We start from the raw sequence: 14,566 nt of genomic DNA, 5'->3' as shown, positions 1-14,566 counted from the left end.
AAACCTGCATTTCTGTCTTACAAATGCTATTTTTATTACTATTGGTTTGATGTAATATTCTAATCTTAAATGTAATTTTTTCACTAACTGTAAGCAGAAAATTGTGATTGAAAACATCAGTCTTTGTGTAACTAAATGTACTTTATTTGTACAGCACCTTTTAAATAAATGCTACACAAAGTGCTGTACATAAAAAAATCAATTAGAACAGCATCAGAAATTATACAAAAACCTCAAAATGTAAACCAAATATTGTGTTTTACCAAAATAAATGAATTTGTCAATAATGTTCTCATTTACTAAATGTGTCTATTGATCAGTCTTGAATGTAGTTTGTTGCTCTACAAAAGCATGCCACACTAGTAAGAGTCATATTTTTTGCTCCATCACATGTACAAATCCTAATAAAACCCACAGAAGATTAAGATTACAATGTGAATTGCATTAATATTTTCCCAAAGCACTGGCGCTGACGTTAAGATTTATTTTTGATGCGAAGAGGGAAGGCATTCATGTGCGATCTCTGAGATGGAAAAGGCATTATCTGAGCTCGCCACGCTGCAGAAAGCCAGCTGGACTCCTGAACAGATCACAGACGCTCGGCCCATGACGCTCGTTTCATACATCAGCTCCCTGCCTCGCTCGGCCACCGCACAGGAGACAGACAAATGGAAGGGGGGAGAGAAAAAAATTATTGGTGGCTGGGGGAAATATTTTATACTAGCTATCATCTACATACCGATGGATACGTGGATATTCTTTCTAAAATATTGGATTCCCAGAAAAATAAACCTAAAGGATCGGAAGCTGCTTCTTGCAATACCTAAAAAAATCAACAAACCAAAAAGGAGTTGATAGGGTTTTTCATCAGCAGCACACTGGATATTAAAAAAAAAAAAAAAATCAGCACTTTTCTAACAGCTACTGTTATGATTTTACTGAACGATTAAACCAAAGCTACATGTGATGATGCTTCTGAAAGATGCAGATCCATAAAGTTAATATGCAGCTGTCGGCGCTGGTGGTTCGGACTGGGAGTGTCCGAACACCTTATACAGTAATGGTAAAAAAAAGAAGTACACTCACTTTAAATTCTGTTGTTTTACATATTTCATACATATATTGCAAGTTTAGGGTGCGCTGGCACACTTGAAGTTAGAATTTAAGTCAAAATATTTGAATATTTAGTTAAAGGAAAAAGAGAGAAGATTTTGGCAAAACCTTCAGGAAAGATTTTGTTTAGATTTTCAAAAATTGAACCAACCTTTAAAAAAAAAAAAAAAAAAAAAAACTGGTTATGAAGAATTTGCAATCGTTGTAAAATACATATTAGTCCAAGTATGACTGGTCTGGACATTGTTTTTATGTTCATCTTATTCTATGGAGGTCTGATCATGCCAAAATTGGTAGTATAGACGTGGTAAATCCACATGTAAACAACGGCTGAAACTTATAATTTACTTATGAAAGAAGTCTGTGTCACCAAAAATCATCACAATCCCACCACTCTTGGGTCCGACTACGCATCCAATCAGACTTCTGTACAGAAGATGCATTCAATGCTCCACAAAAGGGCATGACAATCAGTTGTTCTTTCTTTTTATAAGCTTTCTTTGTTGGATTATGATAATGTGACATTACTGCCAGTTCCCACTGCTGATCTAAGTTTTAAAGTCGATCTATATACAACGGTATCCATTATTGTTACTATAGGAAATGTGTACCCTCTTTTCTGGAGAACGGTAAGATCGGGTCGTTTTGTTCAAGATCCACCATCTTTGAGCCAAAACATCTACCATCAGATACTAGTCCACCATTAAAAATACTGCATCTTCTTACTATAAAATTTTTGATGTACCGTTGAGAACTCAAAACACAAAATTACCTCTTTCAATGCATCCCTTATTCCTAATACTGTACTTTACAGCATGCTCCCAACAGGGTGGGGGTTTTGGACTTACATGGCGGCCAACACTGTGAAGGTCAGCAGTGATCTGGATAAAGCCAAGAGCTTCGTATTAAGACTCAATCAGCTTCTAATACTGAATCCACTGAGAATCAGCAACCAAAAGGTTTAAACCCCAAGCTGTCCAGCTCAGAGTTTCCAGCACTGAACTGTCAGCACAAATTCTTCTACAATCACATGAAGCATTTATTAAAATGTTACGTAGTTGACCAAATGTCTGAAGCAGTTAAATAACTAGAGACAGTATGTAATTTTTGAAAAAATAAAACAGAAAAATAAAACAACACAAACCCAGACTGGTTTTTAACTGTTTTGTGTGAAGAAAAAAAAAAGTAAAATGTTACATCTTCCCAGACTTGATTGCATTCAGAACACCTTTACTACAATGTGCTTTGTAAATCAGACATTGGGAAGTAACAAATAATGAGTAAAGACTCATTGTTGCGTCTTTTTTGATTTACAAAGCACATTGTGGTAAAGGTGTTCTGAATGCAATAAAGTCTGGGAAGTTACAGCATTTTGCCAATTTCTTTTTTTTTTTCCATTTGTCAGATAAAAAGTAGCTTTTGAAAATAACATCCATTAGCCAGATTTGACTGTTACATTTTGACTTGATGAAGAATGCCAAAGAATGCAATACATTCTACACAAAATGTACTGCGAGTTTTAGATGAAAATCTTCCAGCAGGGCAAAAATCCTAAAAGCATCAGACCTTATTGCTATGGTAACCATTAAAAGGAAAAATCATGCAGCTGACAAAAAAGAATGCTGAAAATTAAAGTTGACATTAAATGTTTATTTTAAATGATTATATCCAGTAGTGAAAATTCAACATTGATGGAGTCGGTGTTGATAAGACATTCAAACAAAAAAGATTAAGTCTGTCACATCTAATCTGTCACATCACATTTTTCGCCTGAAATTTGGGGAAAGAAAGACAAATTGTATAAGTTTCAATCTAAGAAGAAGCCATCCCCCTGGAACAGCATTTGATTTATTTCAGAAGGTTGAAAGTGCCGGGATTTGCCCAGATCACGTCCAAGTTCTGTTTTTCTTTAACTTTCCAGCTTGGCTGGATGATCACAGGACCTGAAACTCTGCTTGTTTTTGATTTGGCAAAACGTGCCAAAAGAAACATCATTACATTTGTGCGCTTCTGACACCCTGGTTTAAGATCCAGCATCTCGTTCAGGGGTTGAGGAGACGAGTGCTCCCTCTGTACTACTGTGATTCTAACAGTTTATATTTGACGAATAATTATGACATGAAATGACAGTTTGATCATTATTCTGACGTCGAAAAAATGCAATTTCAGTGTTTCTATTAATATTGAAACACAACTGAAGTCACACGTGATTAAGTTTGTTCACACAATAAGTCATTACAGAAACATGTCGCGTCATGATCCTACAGCTACTTCCTGTTGTCTTCTTCTTTGTGGTTTGCGCCAGTAACATCATCCGGTTGTTGGTCATGTGACTCTTGTCATGCAAAAAACAAAAAGTGGTTCCATTGAGGTTTGCAAAATAAACTAATATCCAAAATAACCAAAATAACTGCCTCACCACAGCGCCAAAACTTTTTTTAATCAAAAAAACTACGTTTTTCTAAATTGTCGGGTTTCCATAAAGATAATTTGTGTTCAAAATGTCAAATCGCACAAATCACACGGTCAATGAAAACTCAGCTAGTGAAGACGGCCTTTACAGCCCAGTAACTGAGGTGAATATGGAGGACTGATCCTGCCAAAATTGGTGATGACTATAGAAATAAATAAATGGCTTGATTAAATAATTAATGTGGCAAATATTGCATCCAAGAAACATAAACTTTCCCAACTTATTTATTGAATGCAGGTAAACATAAATTAATACTGATTGCTTGAAACAGAATTAAATTAACATGATCAACATTGTTTAATTTCTTTACATTTCTTGTTACCTTAACTATTTTATTAATGTAAAAATCAATAAAATAATGAGACTGGAAATTAAATGGGAAATTTAAAAAAAAAAAAAAGTGAAATGTTGACAAAAGCTTTACGTAAACTTTCTACAGCTCCTGTTTGCATTTGGGTTCTAAGCTACACAAAAACACAACAAATACTGAAACAGGCTGGTACTGTTTTCAAATCAATGTAATAAAAATTACAGAAAATCCAGGAATAAAAGTTTAAAAATACTAAATATGAGAAAGGTATCCCAAATTTAGTAATATAAGATTAATGTATGTGGACTTTCTTGTACAGTTGATTGAGGTATGAAAGCCACATTAGTAAACAGATGTTTATTAATGTTAAACATCTTTTTGTGTCTTTTTTAACTAAAATGTTCTTCCTTACTGTTTTCACCGTCTACAGTTGTTCTGATTATTTTCTTGTTTTCTTTGAAATACTCCATAATCTCCTGTCTGCGTTTGGATTCTACGCTACACAAAAACACAACAAATACTGATGCAGGCTGATAATGTTTTTAAATGTGGATATCAGGAACATGTTTTGAAACCCAAAACACTCTGATTTCTTCCATTCCAAAGTGAAGTAAAAATTCATTTCATAGTAAATGTTCTTGCCTTTTCTCCCGTAATAACAAACAACGAAACATTGCTTTCCTGCCAAAAATATTTGGCCACCATCAGCCTTTAAAATGTTCTGCTCTGCAGATCTGAATGGTGATAAATATTCTGAGAGAAAAATTATCTCATTTGAGAAATGATGGAGCAGTAGCAGTTTTAAAGCCAGGCCTCGCACCTCGTCCTAAAGCGTTTGTGTCTATTCGTGTGTATTTTATTTTATTTTATTTGACAAATGAAGGCTGGCATAGGCAATAGGTTTTCTGCTCATTAATTAAACAAAATTACAGTTAAACCAAAATGTTATCAGCAAACTCAAACACTCATTTGGGTTGAAATTTAAGCTCCTCTCTCCGCGTCCTGGCTTTCACTGACCCCCTCACACTTTATATAAACACTTTATAGATCCTTTCAGTTGCGAGTAAAAACCCGTACAAACACCAAAATATATTCGAGCTCCAAGCAATTATTTTGAAATGAGGGCCCGCCTTTGATTGTTCATGAAGAGTTTGCAACGAAAACCACAGTCTGTGTGAAAGCGAGAGGCGAGAGCTAAAGAGCTTTGGCTTGGTATCCAGGCAGATTGGATCAGAGGGATTTAAACATTTAAACTGATGCACTTCATCCAACGCCTGCTTTACGCTCTGAAAATATTTCACATGCGTAGGTTGATCAAGTACACGACTGCTCTTCTGTCCAGCGCTGTATTAATATCAGACGATGATTTCAGGGTACTGGAGTCTTCTTTTTTTCAAATTAGAGACAGTTCAGGAGAGCGAACCCATGGTTGATGGAAGAAGGGAGGTATGGGGATAAGATGCAGAGGATCTGGCTCATGAATGGCCCACCAGAGCCCCATTAAAAACTCAGTACTACAATGGAGAAAGAAGAGGAGGGCGATGATGACAAATGGATGTATGTGCTGGACGGAGTCCATGAGCCGCTTTCCTCGCCGACAAGAGCAACAGGCCCGGATCGTGTTCCTCAAATCAAATCCCAAAGCTGGACCAAGCGGCAAGAAAGCAGGGAGGCTTGACCGCAAGTCTAGAAGCTAGAGTTTCTCTATCTGCTTTTATGTATTTTTATGCATCCAAAGAGCATTATGATGTGGCAGGATTTAGCTTAAGAACAATTTGAAAGATGGCCGCTTCGACTCCGAGCTGTTCCACGGTCTCAGCTCACTGTTTATCATCAGGGCTCAGTGTTACGCAGCGTTGTGTGTGATATTAGTCACAGATTAATGTGTTTTCAGCCCCCAAACTTCAGAACTCTCCATCTTTAACGGCACACTCAGAAATATTTTGGTTTTTACAGCAGAAATTTGATTTCTCTATTTTTATTTTCGATTCTATCTTTCCTAACACCATTTATTGCCAGTTTTAAAATGAGTCTAACTAGCAGAGTTTATCGCACTTGAGATCTAAAGATTAAACTCAACATTGCCAAAATGCACAAAGAAAATCACACATTCTTTTTTGTTCTGATTCATTTGTTCTCAATTTAAGTTTAGAAACAACTTTTTGAGGGATTTTATATCAGCTTCTCTTCAAACTTTGTTTTTGCCCATAAAGAAGAACAACTTAATCAGGCACGAAAATGACATAACCTTAGCTTCAAATGTATTTACGGCACTAAAATGTTAGCTTTGTCCAGGGTTTCTGCAGATTTCACAAACACAAACACAGGACTGGAAGAAGCGTAAGAGTGGTATTTAAGATCTGAATCTCTACAGAAATACACAAACTTTGTCGCACTAACTGGCAATAAATTTGCACTTACCCAGGTTAAAAAAAGGTTAGCTAGCTAGCAGGCGTATGGTAGTGAGTTACCAGTAGCCTCAACCGAAGGCACAAAATTGGTGCAAATTGCTCCCACCTGGTGGGTCAATGGTGGACTCCATTGACCTGTTTGCATCTGACTGTATTTAGGGCCTTTTGCTCTGATAATCAGTAATGAAGTTAAGGAAACAGAAATCAAAAAAAGGAGGAGATAGTATTGTTTGAGAATTCCCTCCACAAAGTCCTTCAGCAGTGAAGCACCTTTCCTTTCACTTTTATCACCTTTTGGTTAAATCCAAAAGTAATGCCAAATTGAACCCCTATTGAGCAACATTTTGTACCATTTTGTTACCAAAACTAGTTTTTCCAGTGGTACCTTTTCTCCACAATTTATTTAATCAAAGTCAATTCCCCTCATTTTTGTCTCCAGGGTCAGCAGCTGTTAGAAATTCTTCTTTGACTCGATTCAGTTTGAAAAGTACAAAAGCCTTCAGAGCTTAAAAGAAAATCCAAGAGCAGCATCTGTAGTAACCAGATGCAAAGCTTGTTAAAACGAAAATGTTTCGTGTTAAAATGAGACGGGTTTTATATCTCGCTACAGCAAGAAACTTTCACGTTATATCGAAATGCAAAACTTGTTAAAAGGAGAAAGTTTGTTGTTAAAACATTTCTACGGGAGCCTTTAACTGCCCGAGCTCGGAAGTAAATTCAGGAGCAGAATCTTGTTAAGACGAGAAAACTCATTAAAACAAGACTTTGAAAAGTCATCATGAGATTTGTATCTCATTAAACCAAATATCCCTCTATTGAATAAGAAAGGTCGTAGCAGTAAAACCTATTTTTAGATGACAAAACAAGATGAGAAGGAATGTCAGAGCGAGCCCGTTTGACTTTTTACAAAGTCTCAATCTGTCAGAGGAGCCGATTTTTAACGTTCTCATTTTAACAAGATGTGCATCTCGTTACAACATGAAAGTTTCCTGCTATGTCTGATATAAAACTTGCCTCATTTTAGTGAGAAAAGTTTAACATGATGAAACAAGAATGTTTCTCATTAAAACAAGATGAGTTTTACATCTTACAGCAAAAAAAAAATTAATGATATATCAAAATGCAAAACTTGTTAAAACAAGAAGTTTTATGTCATAACAAGAAACCTTCACGTTATAACGAGATGCACATTAAAATGAGATTCATTTTATCTCGCTCCAACAATGAACTTTCACCTTATACCAAACTAGTTCGAACTAGACTTTTTTGTTAAAACGAGATTAGTTTTATATTTGTTATAGCAAAACACTTTAGCGTTATAATGAGATGAACGACTTGATTCATTTTATATCTTGTGTTAATTGGAGATAAAAATCGGCTCCTCTGACAGATTGCGACTTCGTAAGAAGTCAAACGGGCTCGCTCTGACATTCCTCCTCCTCACCCCGTTTGGTCATCTAAAAATACGTTTTACTACTATGACCTTTCCTATTCAATAGAGGGATACTTGGTTTAATGACATACAAATCTCATTAGGACTTTTTAAAGTCTTGTTTTAACGAGAACATTTTCTCGTCTTAAGATTCTGCTCCTGAATTTGTTTCCGATCTCTGGCAGTTAACTCTCCTGTAGAAATGACCTTCTGGTTCTTCATCAGAAAAAGCTACTATGACACACTGTCCATATTGTGTTGCTTAGGCGGGTCTTTAATACCAGTGTGCAACACAAACATGACATTTCACTCAATCTTTATTACAGGTTATAAAAGGGGACAAAATTCAGCAGGGGAATTAATTCCATTCTGGGTTTGGTCATTTGGAGGAGTTTTATTTTCTCTGTTCTTCCTTTGATATTGTGGTTCTGCGGAACGGAAAACAGGAAGAACACATTGTAACAGATAGGCAACGTTTTAGTACTTCCTCGCACCATTTCTGATGGACATTTTTCTAACCGGTGACCAGTTTACGCAAATAAAAGAACACATGGGGAAAAAAAAGAGCTAAAGATGTGTGGCTCAGATAGCAGACCTCAGTAATAACAGCCTGGTAGCGTGATGTATGAGCCAATTTAAATAGCATAAACCCTCACTTCATCTGGAAACCCGATCCACGCAAACACCCGGCCCAAACCCACTCAAATATACTACATACCTGTATTTAATATTCAGCCGTACATGTTCAGAAAAGCGCCGGGTAAAGCACATGTGGCATTAACAAACAAACATTCCCAGTTTGCTCGTGGACATGCCTGACTCCCTGGAGCTGCTGGAGCCGGAGCTACAACAACTGGGCTACCTCAGTCTATTTGGCCAGTCCGCCTCAATCTGCATCAGCGGAGCAGCAGGAGCCACAGGATATTGAAAAGTGAGAAACCGAAAAGCAGGAATTTTCACTCCCTCTGAATGTACTGTAAACACGTCGATTCCCATTTAGCTCTATTTTGGGAGAACGCAACTTCACTCAAAACGGGACTTCGTTCCACATTTACTTTTAGGGTTAGCATCCATTGGCTGTTTGGGAAAAAAGTAAGAAGTCGTGTTTAGGAGTTATGGGGTGCCTTTTGTGAAGTTATACAGTAAAAAATTAAGAGCCATATTTATTTAGTTTGCTGTAGAGACATGAAAATGTTTGTTAATTTTCCAAAGTCATATTTTCACCATGTTTTTCATACATTTATAAATGTTGGAATTCCAAACTAAATATTTCATTTAGAAACAAACTATTTAGCTTTCAAATTTAATATTTAGTTACAAATAGAACTTTAATAACAAATTCTGTTGGATAACAAAATTACCCCAGTAATTATTGCGATATAATATTGTTGTTTTGAGATGATTTTCGAGTAATATATAGATGTTGGCGTAATAATAAAAGTTTACTGTCTCAAATATCAATAAACTTTATTTTCGTAAAGACTTAACACTGGAACAGAAAGATATTTTAAATATCCAAAATAAAACGACACTAATTAAAATGGAAATAAAAACATATATACAACCAAAACAATAAATAAAATGGATTAGGAAGACTAAACAAAATTCCTCTTCAAACAGTAGTAATTATCAGAATGGAAATGATCAAGCTCCTTTTAATTTACAATGCAATTTAATTAACTGCTTATAGTGACAGGAAGGTCCTGCACTGATGGCTGGACATTCTTCTACAGGGTTTCCTGGTAACGTAGAAAATTCAGGACTTCACCAGTTAAGGCAAGTCAGGAGGCAGCAAAGCTGCTGCAAACCACAGTGTTTGACTGTCAACATGACGGGCTGGTTCTGAAATGAACCATTTCTGAAATGCCAGGATTGGCAGAACCCTTTTTTCACTCTGAAAATGTCTCCCTAAGGTGTTGGGAATCGTCACGTTGTGTGTTTTGGATAAATGTGTGATGGGCCTTTATGTTCTCTCTTTGGTCAGCAGTGATTTTAATCCTTGAACTCTCCCATCATGGCCATTTTTTTCCCCCCAGTCTGTTTCTTGTTGTTGAATAACAAATTCTGACCTTAACCGAGGGAAGCAACAACTGCAGTGTTTTAGATGTTTTATTTCTGGGTTGCTTGGTGACCTGCAGGTTGAATCACTGATGAGCTCTTTAAGTCATTTTGGCCGATCGGGCTCTCCTGGGAGGTTCACAGCAGCCGCGCGGTTTCTCCAGGTGTAGAGTGTGGCTCTCGTTTGGGTTCGCTGTGATGTCTTACTAATCCTTTCCAAGCTCAGAGACATCAATGACTTTGTTTTCCAATGTTTTTTGACTCTTTTAGAGTTGAGATCCTTCCACTTAAGTTAAACAACCTTAAGTTTGTTTAGCTTCTTAATTATATCTGAGGGTTAAAAATCAGATAAGCGTTCAAAAAATGTGGTTTAAACGCATTTAATTCATGAATTAACAGTGCAATTACTTTTTCCCCATGGAGTCAGAATGGTAAAAATTATCCTTAAATTTATCCAGCATTAAATTTTGGCAAAATAGAAGAAATCTGTAAGATTTTTTTTCACAATGCTGTCTATAAATTTTTACGGTGATATAATTTCCTAAAGTACATCTCCGTGTCGCTGTATGAATTTTGTATGACTAGAACTTTGCATTTTTTCCTATTATCGTCCCCGTTGTCCAGCACAGCAGTGAACATTCTTCAAATGTGAAAACCTTGTTGGTGAATATGAGTCACTTCCCTCTGCTCTGGATGAGTGTTCAAATTTTTATCTTCTAATGACTTGTTCTAACATAAAACTGCTGGCGACTCCACTTCACGTACTGACAGTCCGGCTAAGCTTCCGTACGTCTGCTACCAATTTAAATGATATTGGTCCATGTTGACGGAAATACCAAAGCAGTAATTCAGCAAAACGAGGCAGAAGTGAATGTGAGCGCCACCTGTCCCTTACTAAGCCGCGAAGACGGACCCGAAAGTTCGGAAAAAATAAAAAGCAGCACGGACTTCAAGACAAAACAGAGTAAGTAGAAAACAAAGAACTCCAGGTCTATCTCTCAAACAATCACACACCAACCTGAGCAGAATGACACAAGCCCTGAGTTAGACACACTTACACAAATACTCACACACATGCACAAAAAACCCAGGCGGTAGTCCATGGTAACGGCGTAATGAAGAACAGGTGAATGTTCTGCAACTAACAAGGAGCAAGAACGTAAACAAGTACGTTTTAGCAATTAGTAATGTCATCTAAACCACAGCGGCTCACCAGATGAAGTAGGTCAAAGAAGTAATAAACATATAAATATGTATGTCATAAAAAAAATTACCTTTTTTGGAGCCACTTGCAAAACCACTGCCTGTGCAACTCAAGCCAAGAATAAATGTTTCCCTGATGTTCCTCTGATGTACAGATGAAAGACTGAAGTCAGATTTCGGATGAGCAAGATAGGAGAACAAGATCTGCTCAGTAACAAAGGATCCCAGAGGCCAACAATGGACAAAACCAACTTTATTGTTCCGAAAATGGTGATGCTGACTAATCTAACCACCGTCTTCATCTCGATTTGCTACCTATCTGAGGAGGGACTGATTTACCTCAGTAAGAGGTAAAACAAACCCAATTGCTACATAAGTCAGTTGGTTTTCCCAGCCTGCTTGTCCTTTATGTGGTCGTATATTGGAGCAATTCACACAAACACCATGATATCAACTATAATACTTGTGTTACTTAACTTTTTATGTTTTGGGTTTTTTTTTACACCATGCGCCTTTTTAAGCGAGTTCCTCTCTGACGACACGTCACCTCGGCTCTGTGCCACATACAGAAGTTGTTGTTCGTCGTAGTGCAGAACCTGGACAGAGGGAAAAGTCAGCTCTTTCCTTTCAGAATAGCAAATCTCTTGGATCTCCCCAGAACACGCTCATGTTAACATCAGGAGGATTTCCTTAGGTGTCCTAATGGCTCCACGGATCTGCCTGTCTCAGGAATGGTGATGGGACTTACAGAGACTTGGTTCCTTTGCTTTTCTTTATTTTGCTCTGTCTTTTTCTGTCCTGATTCTACAATTTTTTCCATTTTTTTCATTAGTTGTTTTAGCAATCTTTTTTTTTACTTTTATGTATGTAGTTTTGGTAACTGTAATGGTTTTGGTTATTTTTAAAGGGGTTAGGGTTTTTCTTTTCCCACAGATTCAAATTTGAACCAAACTGATTCAAAAATAAGGAGCTACTGTTTCTGTTGGGTAGGAACAGATGATTCTGGACGTATTTTTGTTAAAAATCAGTGACTATATGATGTTTTTAATGACTTTTTATGTTTTTATGATGTAAAGCACTTTGAAATGCCTTGTTGCTGAAATGTGCAACACAAGTAAACTTGGTTTAAGACCAGAATATAAAAGGCTTAAAGGGTTGTTTGCATAAGTGAAGATGAGGCTTTCAAAGGTATGAAGAGTGAGGTGGAGGCAGCATCATGTTTTCTTTGGCATGTGGTATTGCCAGAGGTACTGGTCCATTGCACCCAATTTCAATGTCCTGCCCAGTAATTATTTAACTCCCCTTAAAAAAATAAATAAAATACTGCTAGTCAGCAGGAAAGCAACCAATTGAAACAAATTCTGCAAAGAGAACTGGTCTAACATCACCAGTAATTCTGCCAGAAGCCTGCTGATGACTGAAAGTGAAAGTGAAACTTCCTAAGGAACACCCAAGCCAATACTATATCAGGGTTCAAGAATAATTTTAACTGTGTGGGTAGAGAAAATCTACACTAAATTAAAACTTAGCACCCAATTATTGTTTTAAAAATATGTTTATTGTATGATCACTCCGCTCTGGATAATGAAGGATTCAAATAAATGAGTCAAGATCTAAAAATGTCATCCCATGATGGAAGCATGTAGGACTCCAACAGGAACTGTGCAGCTTCATAACTCAGCTTTTCTGGATCAACCAGTTTCTGCTCCTCAGCCAGATGAAGCCAGTCCATGTTAACAACAACTGAGGCTATTGTAGTCACGGCAGGGCAAATTATTATAACTCCCAAACAATCTATGTGATGTTGCTTTTCGTTTCAGTATTAACTTTACAACTAATAGGGTTTCAGCTCTTACTGAAACTATTAAGAAACTTTTCAACAGGATATTAACACATTTTATGCATCCTTCTCCTGAGAGATAAGTGATATAAGCTTGGAAAGCATAGATATTCTCGCTGTATTCCATTAAAAAAGAAAAAAGCATTTTCTTTATCTAGTGATTTTTTTCTATATCTGATGTGTGTTTTATACAATCCTATAATTAGGAATTTGTTTCTGCCTGTGTGCAGAGACAGCACTGTAACAAAAATATAGTGTTGCATGCAGACATCTAGAGAAAGTCCCTAGTGGTCAAGTATGGATAATGTAGTTTCATGCCACACCAAATTTGTGGTCAGGCGGACACTAGAGCAGACTGGGAGGTATGAATTGGGTCTCAGAAAAGGAGGATTGGAATCCAGTAGAATTAGAAAAGGACAACTGGAATAAATATAATAAAGAATAATTCTACTTGTCAATGTACAGACCTGCTCAGAGAGACATACCCAAAGAGAATCAATCAGAAGGGAGATTATGTTCATGTAGAGACACACAGAAAGGTGCTTCTCTCCCTGATGGCCTTTACAAAAAACAACAACAACAACAACAACAATGTGCTCTAAAAGGCAGAACAGGTTGGATTATTTTCCTGGGCGGGGACATATTCTACCAACATGCCACTGGACTGCCAAACCCTGCTACATGAAAAGTTCCCAGTCTCTACTGAGTATTCATGTATTCATGACAGCATTATTGTGTGGTAGACACGGATAAAGTTGAGGTAAGAAAAATCTTTCTATTAAAATCTGAAGGTTATTTAGACTTTTTTGTAGTTTGCTTTCAAACGACAAATAAAAAAGCCAACGAAACATGCTTAAACTCGGTTAGAAAACAGGGTTTAAAAACGGCTAGACTTAGAGCAACAATGATTGGGTTCCCATGGTTTTTCAGAATAAGACAAACAGCAAAGAGGCAAACTAAGAAGCACTACAAAGACCAGAAATGAGCAGCTATGAAACTAAAAGGTCTAGACTTTGGATTTATTCTCGTTCTTACAACTCATGTCCTGTTGCCTAGCAACTGTGACAATACAAAAGCAGGTAAAAATGGATCTCAAAATCTTGCTGAGTTTCTATTAATTATTTGATCCTTTGTAATATATTCATTCCCTGTTATGGGTGTGCCATATCGTCTCACTTATGATAAGACTGGATAATGTAGTTCATGTAGCACCAAATTTGTGGTCAGGTGGATTTTTTTGACACTAGTGAAAAAAATTATATTGTGAGATCAAATTAATTATTGAATTTTTTTTCAAAATTGACATGTTTCTATTAAGCAAATTTATGGTTAATAGAAACAAAGTTACAGACACTGGAGAAAAATCAGCCAAGTTAAAATCCAGCTTTGAACTTATCCTGGACCAGTTTAATTTGTCATGCAGTGCATTTGCAGACTTGTAATATTTGACCGTTGCTCTGACCACACGGGATTTCCCAACAGCTGCATTCAGGTACATCTGGTACACTGGAATTTCTAAATGTCAACAAACTCCAAAATGATTTAAAGCATTGGTGTTTTGTAAAATAGACTTTTTTTTAGCTTCATGTCATTATGACAACATAATGACATAATGTACAAGGCATCTAGGTCTACATGTGGACCTACATGCCCTGATGTCCTGTCACTTTGCTGCTGTTAAACCTGAATTTCCCCACTGTGGGACCTCAAAGGCTATATATATATA

The 14,566-nt window shown here is 36.8% G+C and overlaps 1 long non-coding RNA gene across 1 annotated transcript in view; it reads right to left on the bottom strand.

Moving 5' to 3' along the window:
- Positions 1–14,566, bottom strand: part of LOC107837158 (uncharacterized) — a 294,598-nt gene that overhangs the window by 221,990 nt on the left and 58,042 nt on the right. The gene's annotated exons all lie outside the window — the stretch shown is intronic.

This window comes from Poecilia formosa, unplaced genomic scaffold (genome assembly GCF_000485575.1).
Source record: "Poecilia formosa unplaced genomic scaffold, Poecilia_formosa-5.1.2 Scaffold4, whole genome shotgun sequence".
Lineage (NCBI taxonomy): Eukaryota > Metazoa > Chordata > Actinopteri > Cyprinodontiformes > Poeciliidae > Poecilia > Poecilia formosa.
This window is presented reverse-complemented; position numbering and strand designations above follow the sequence as displayed.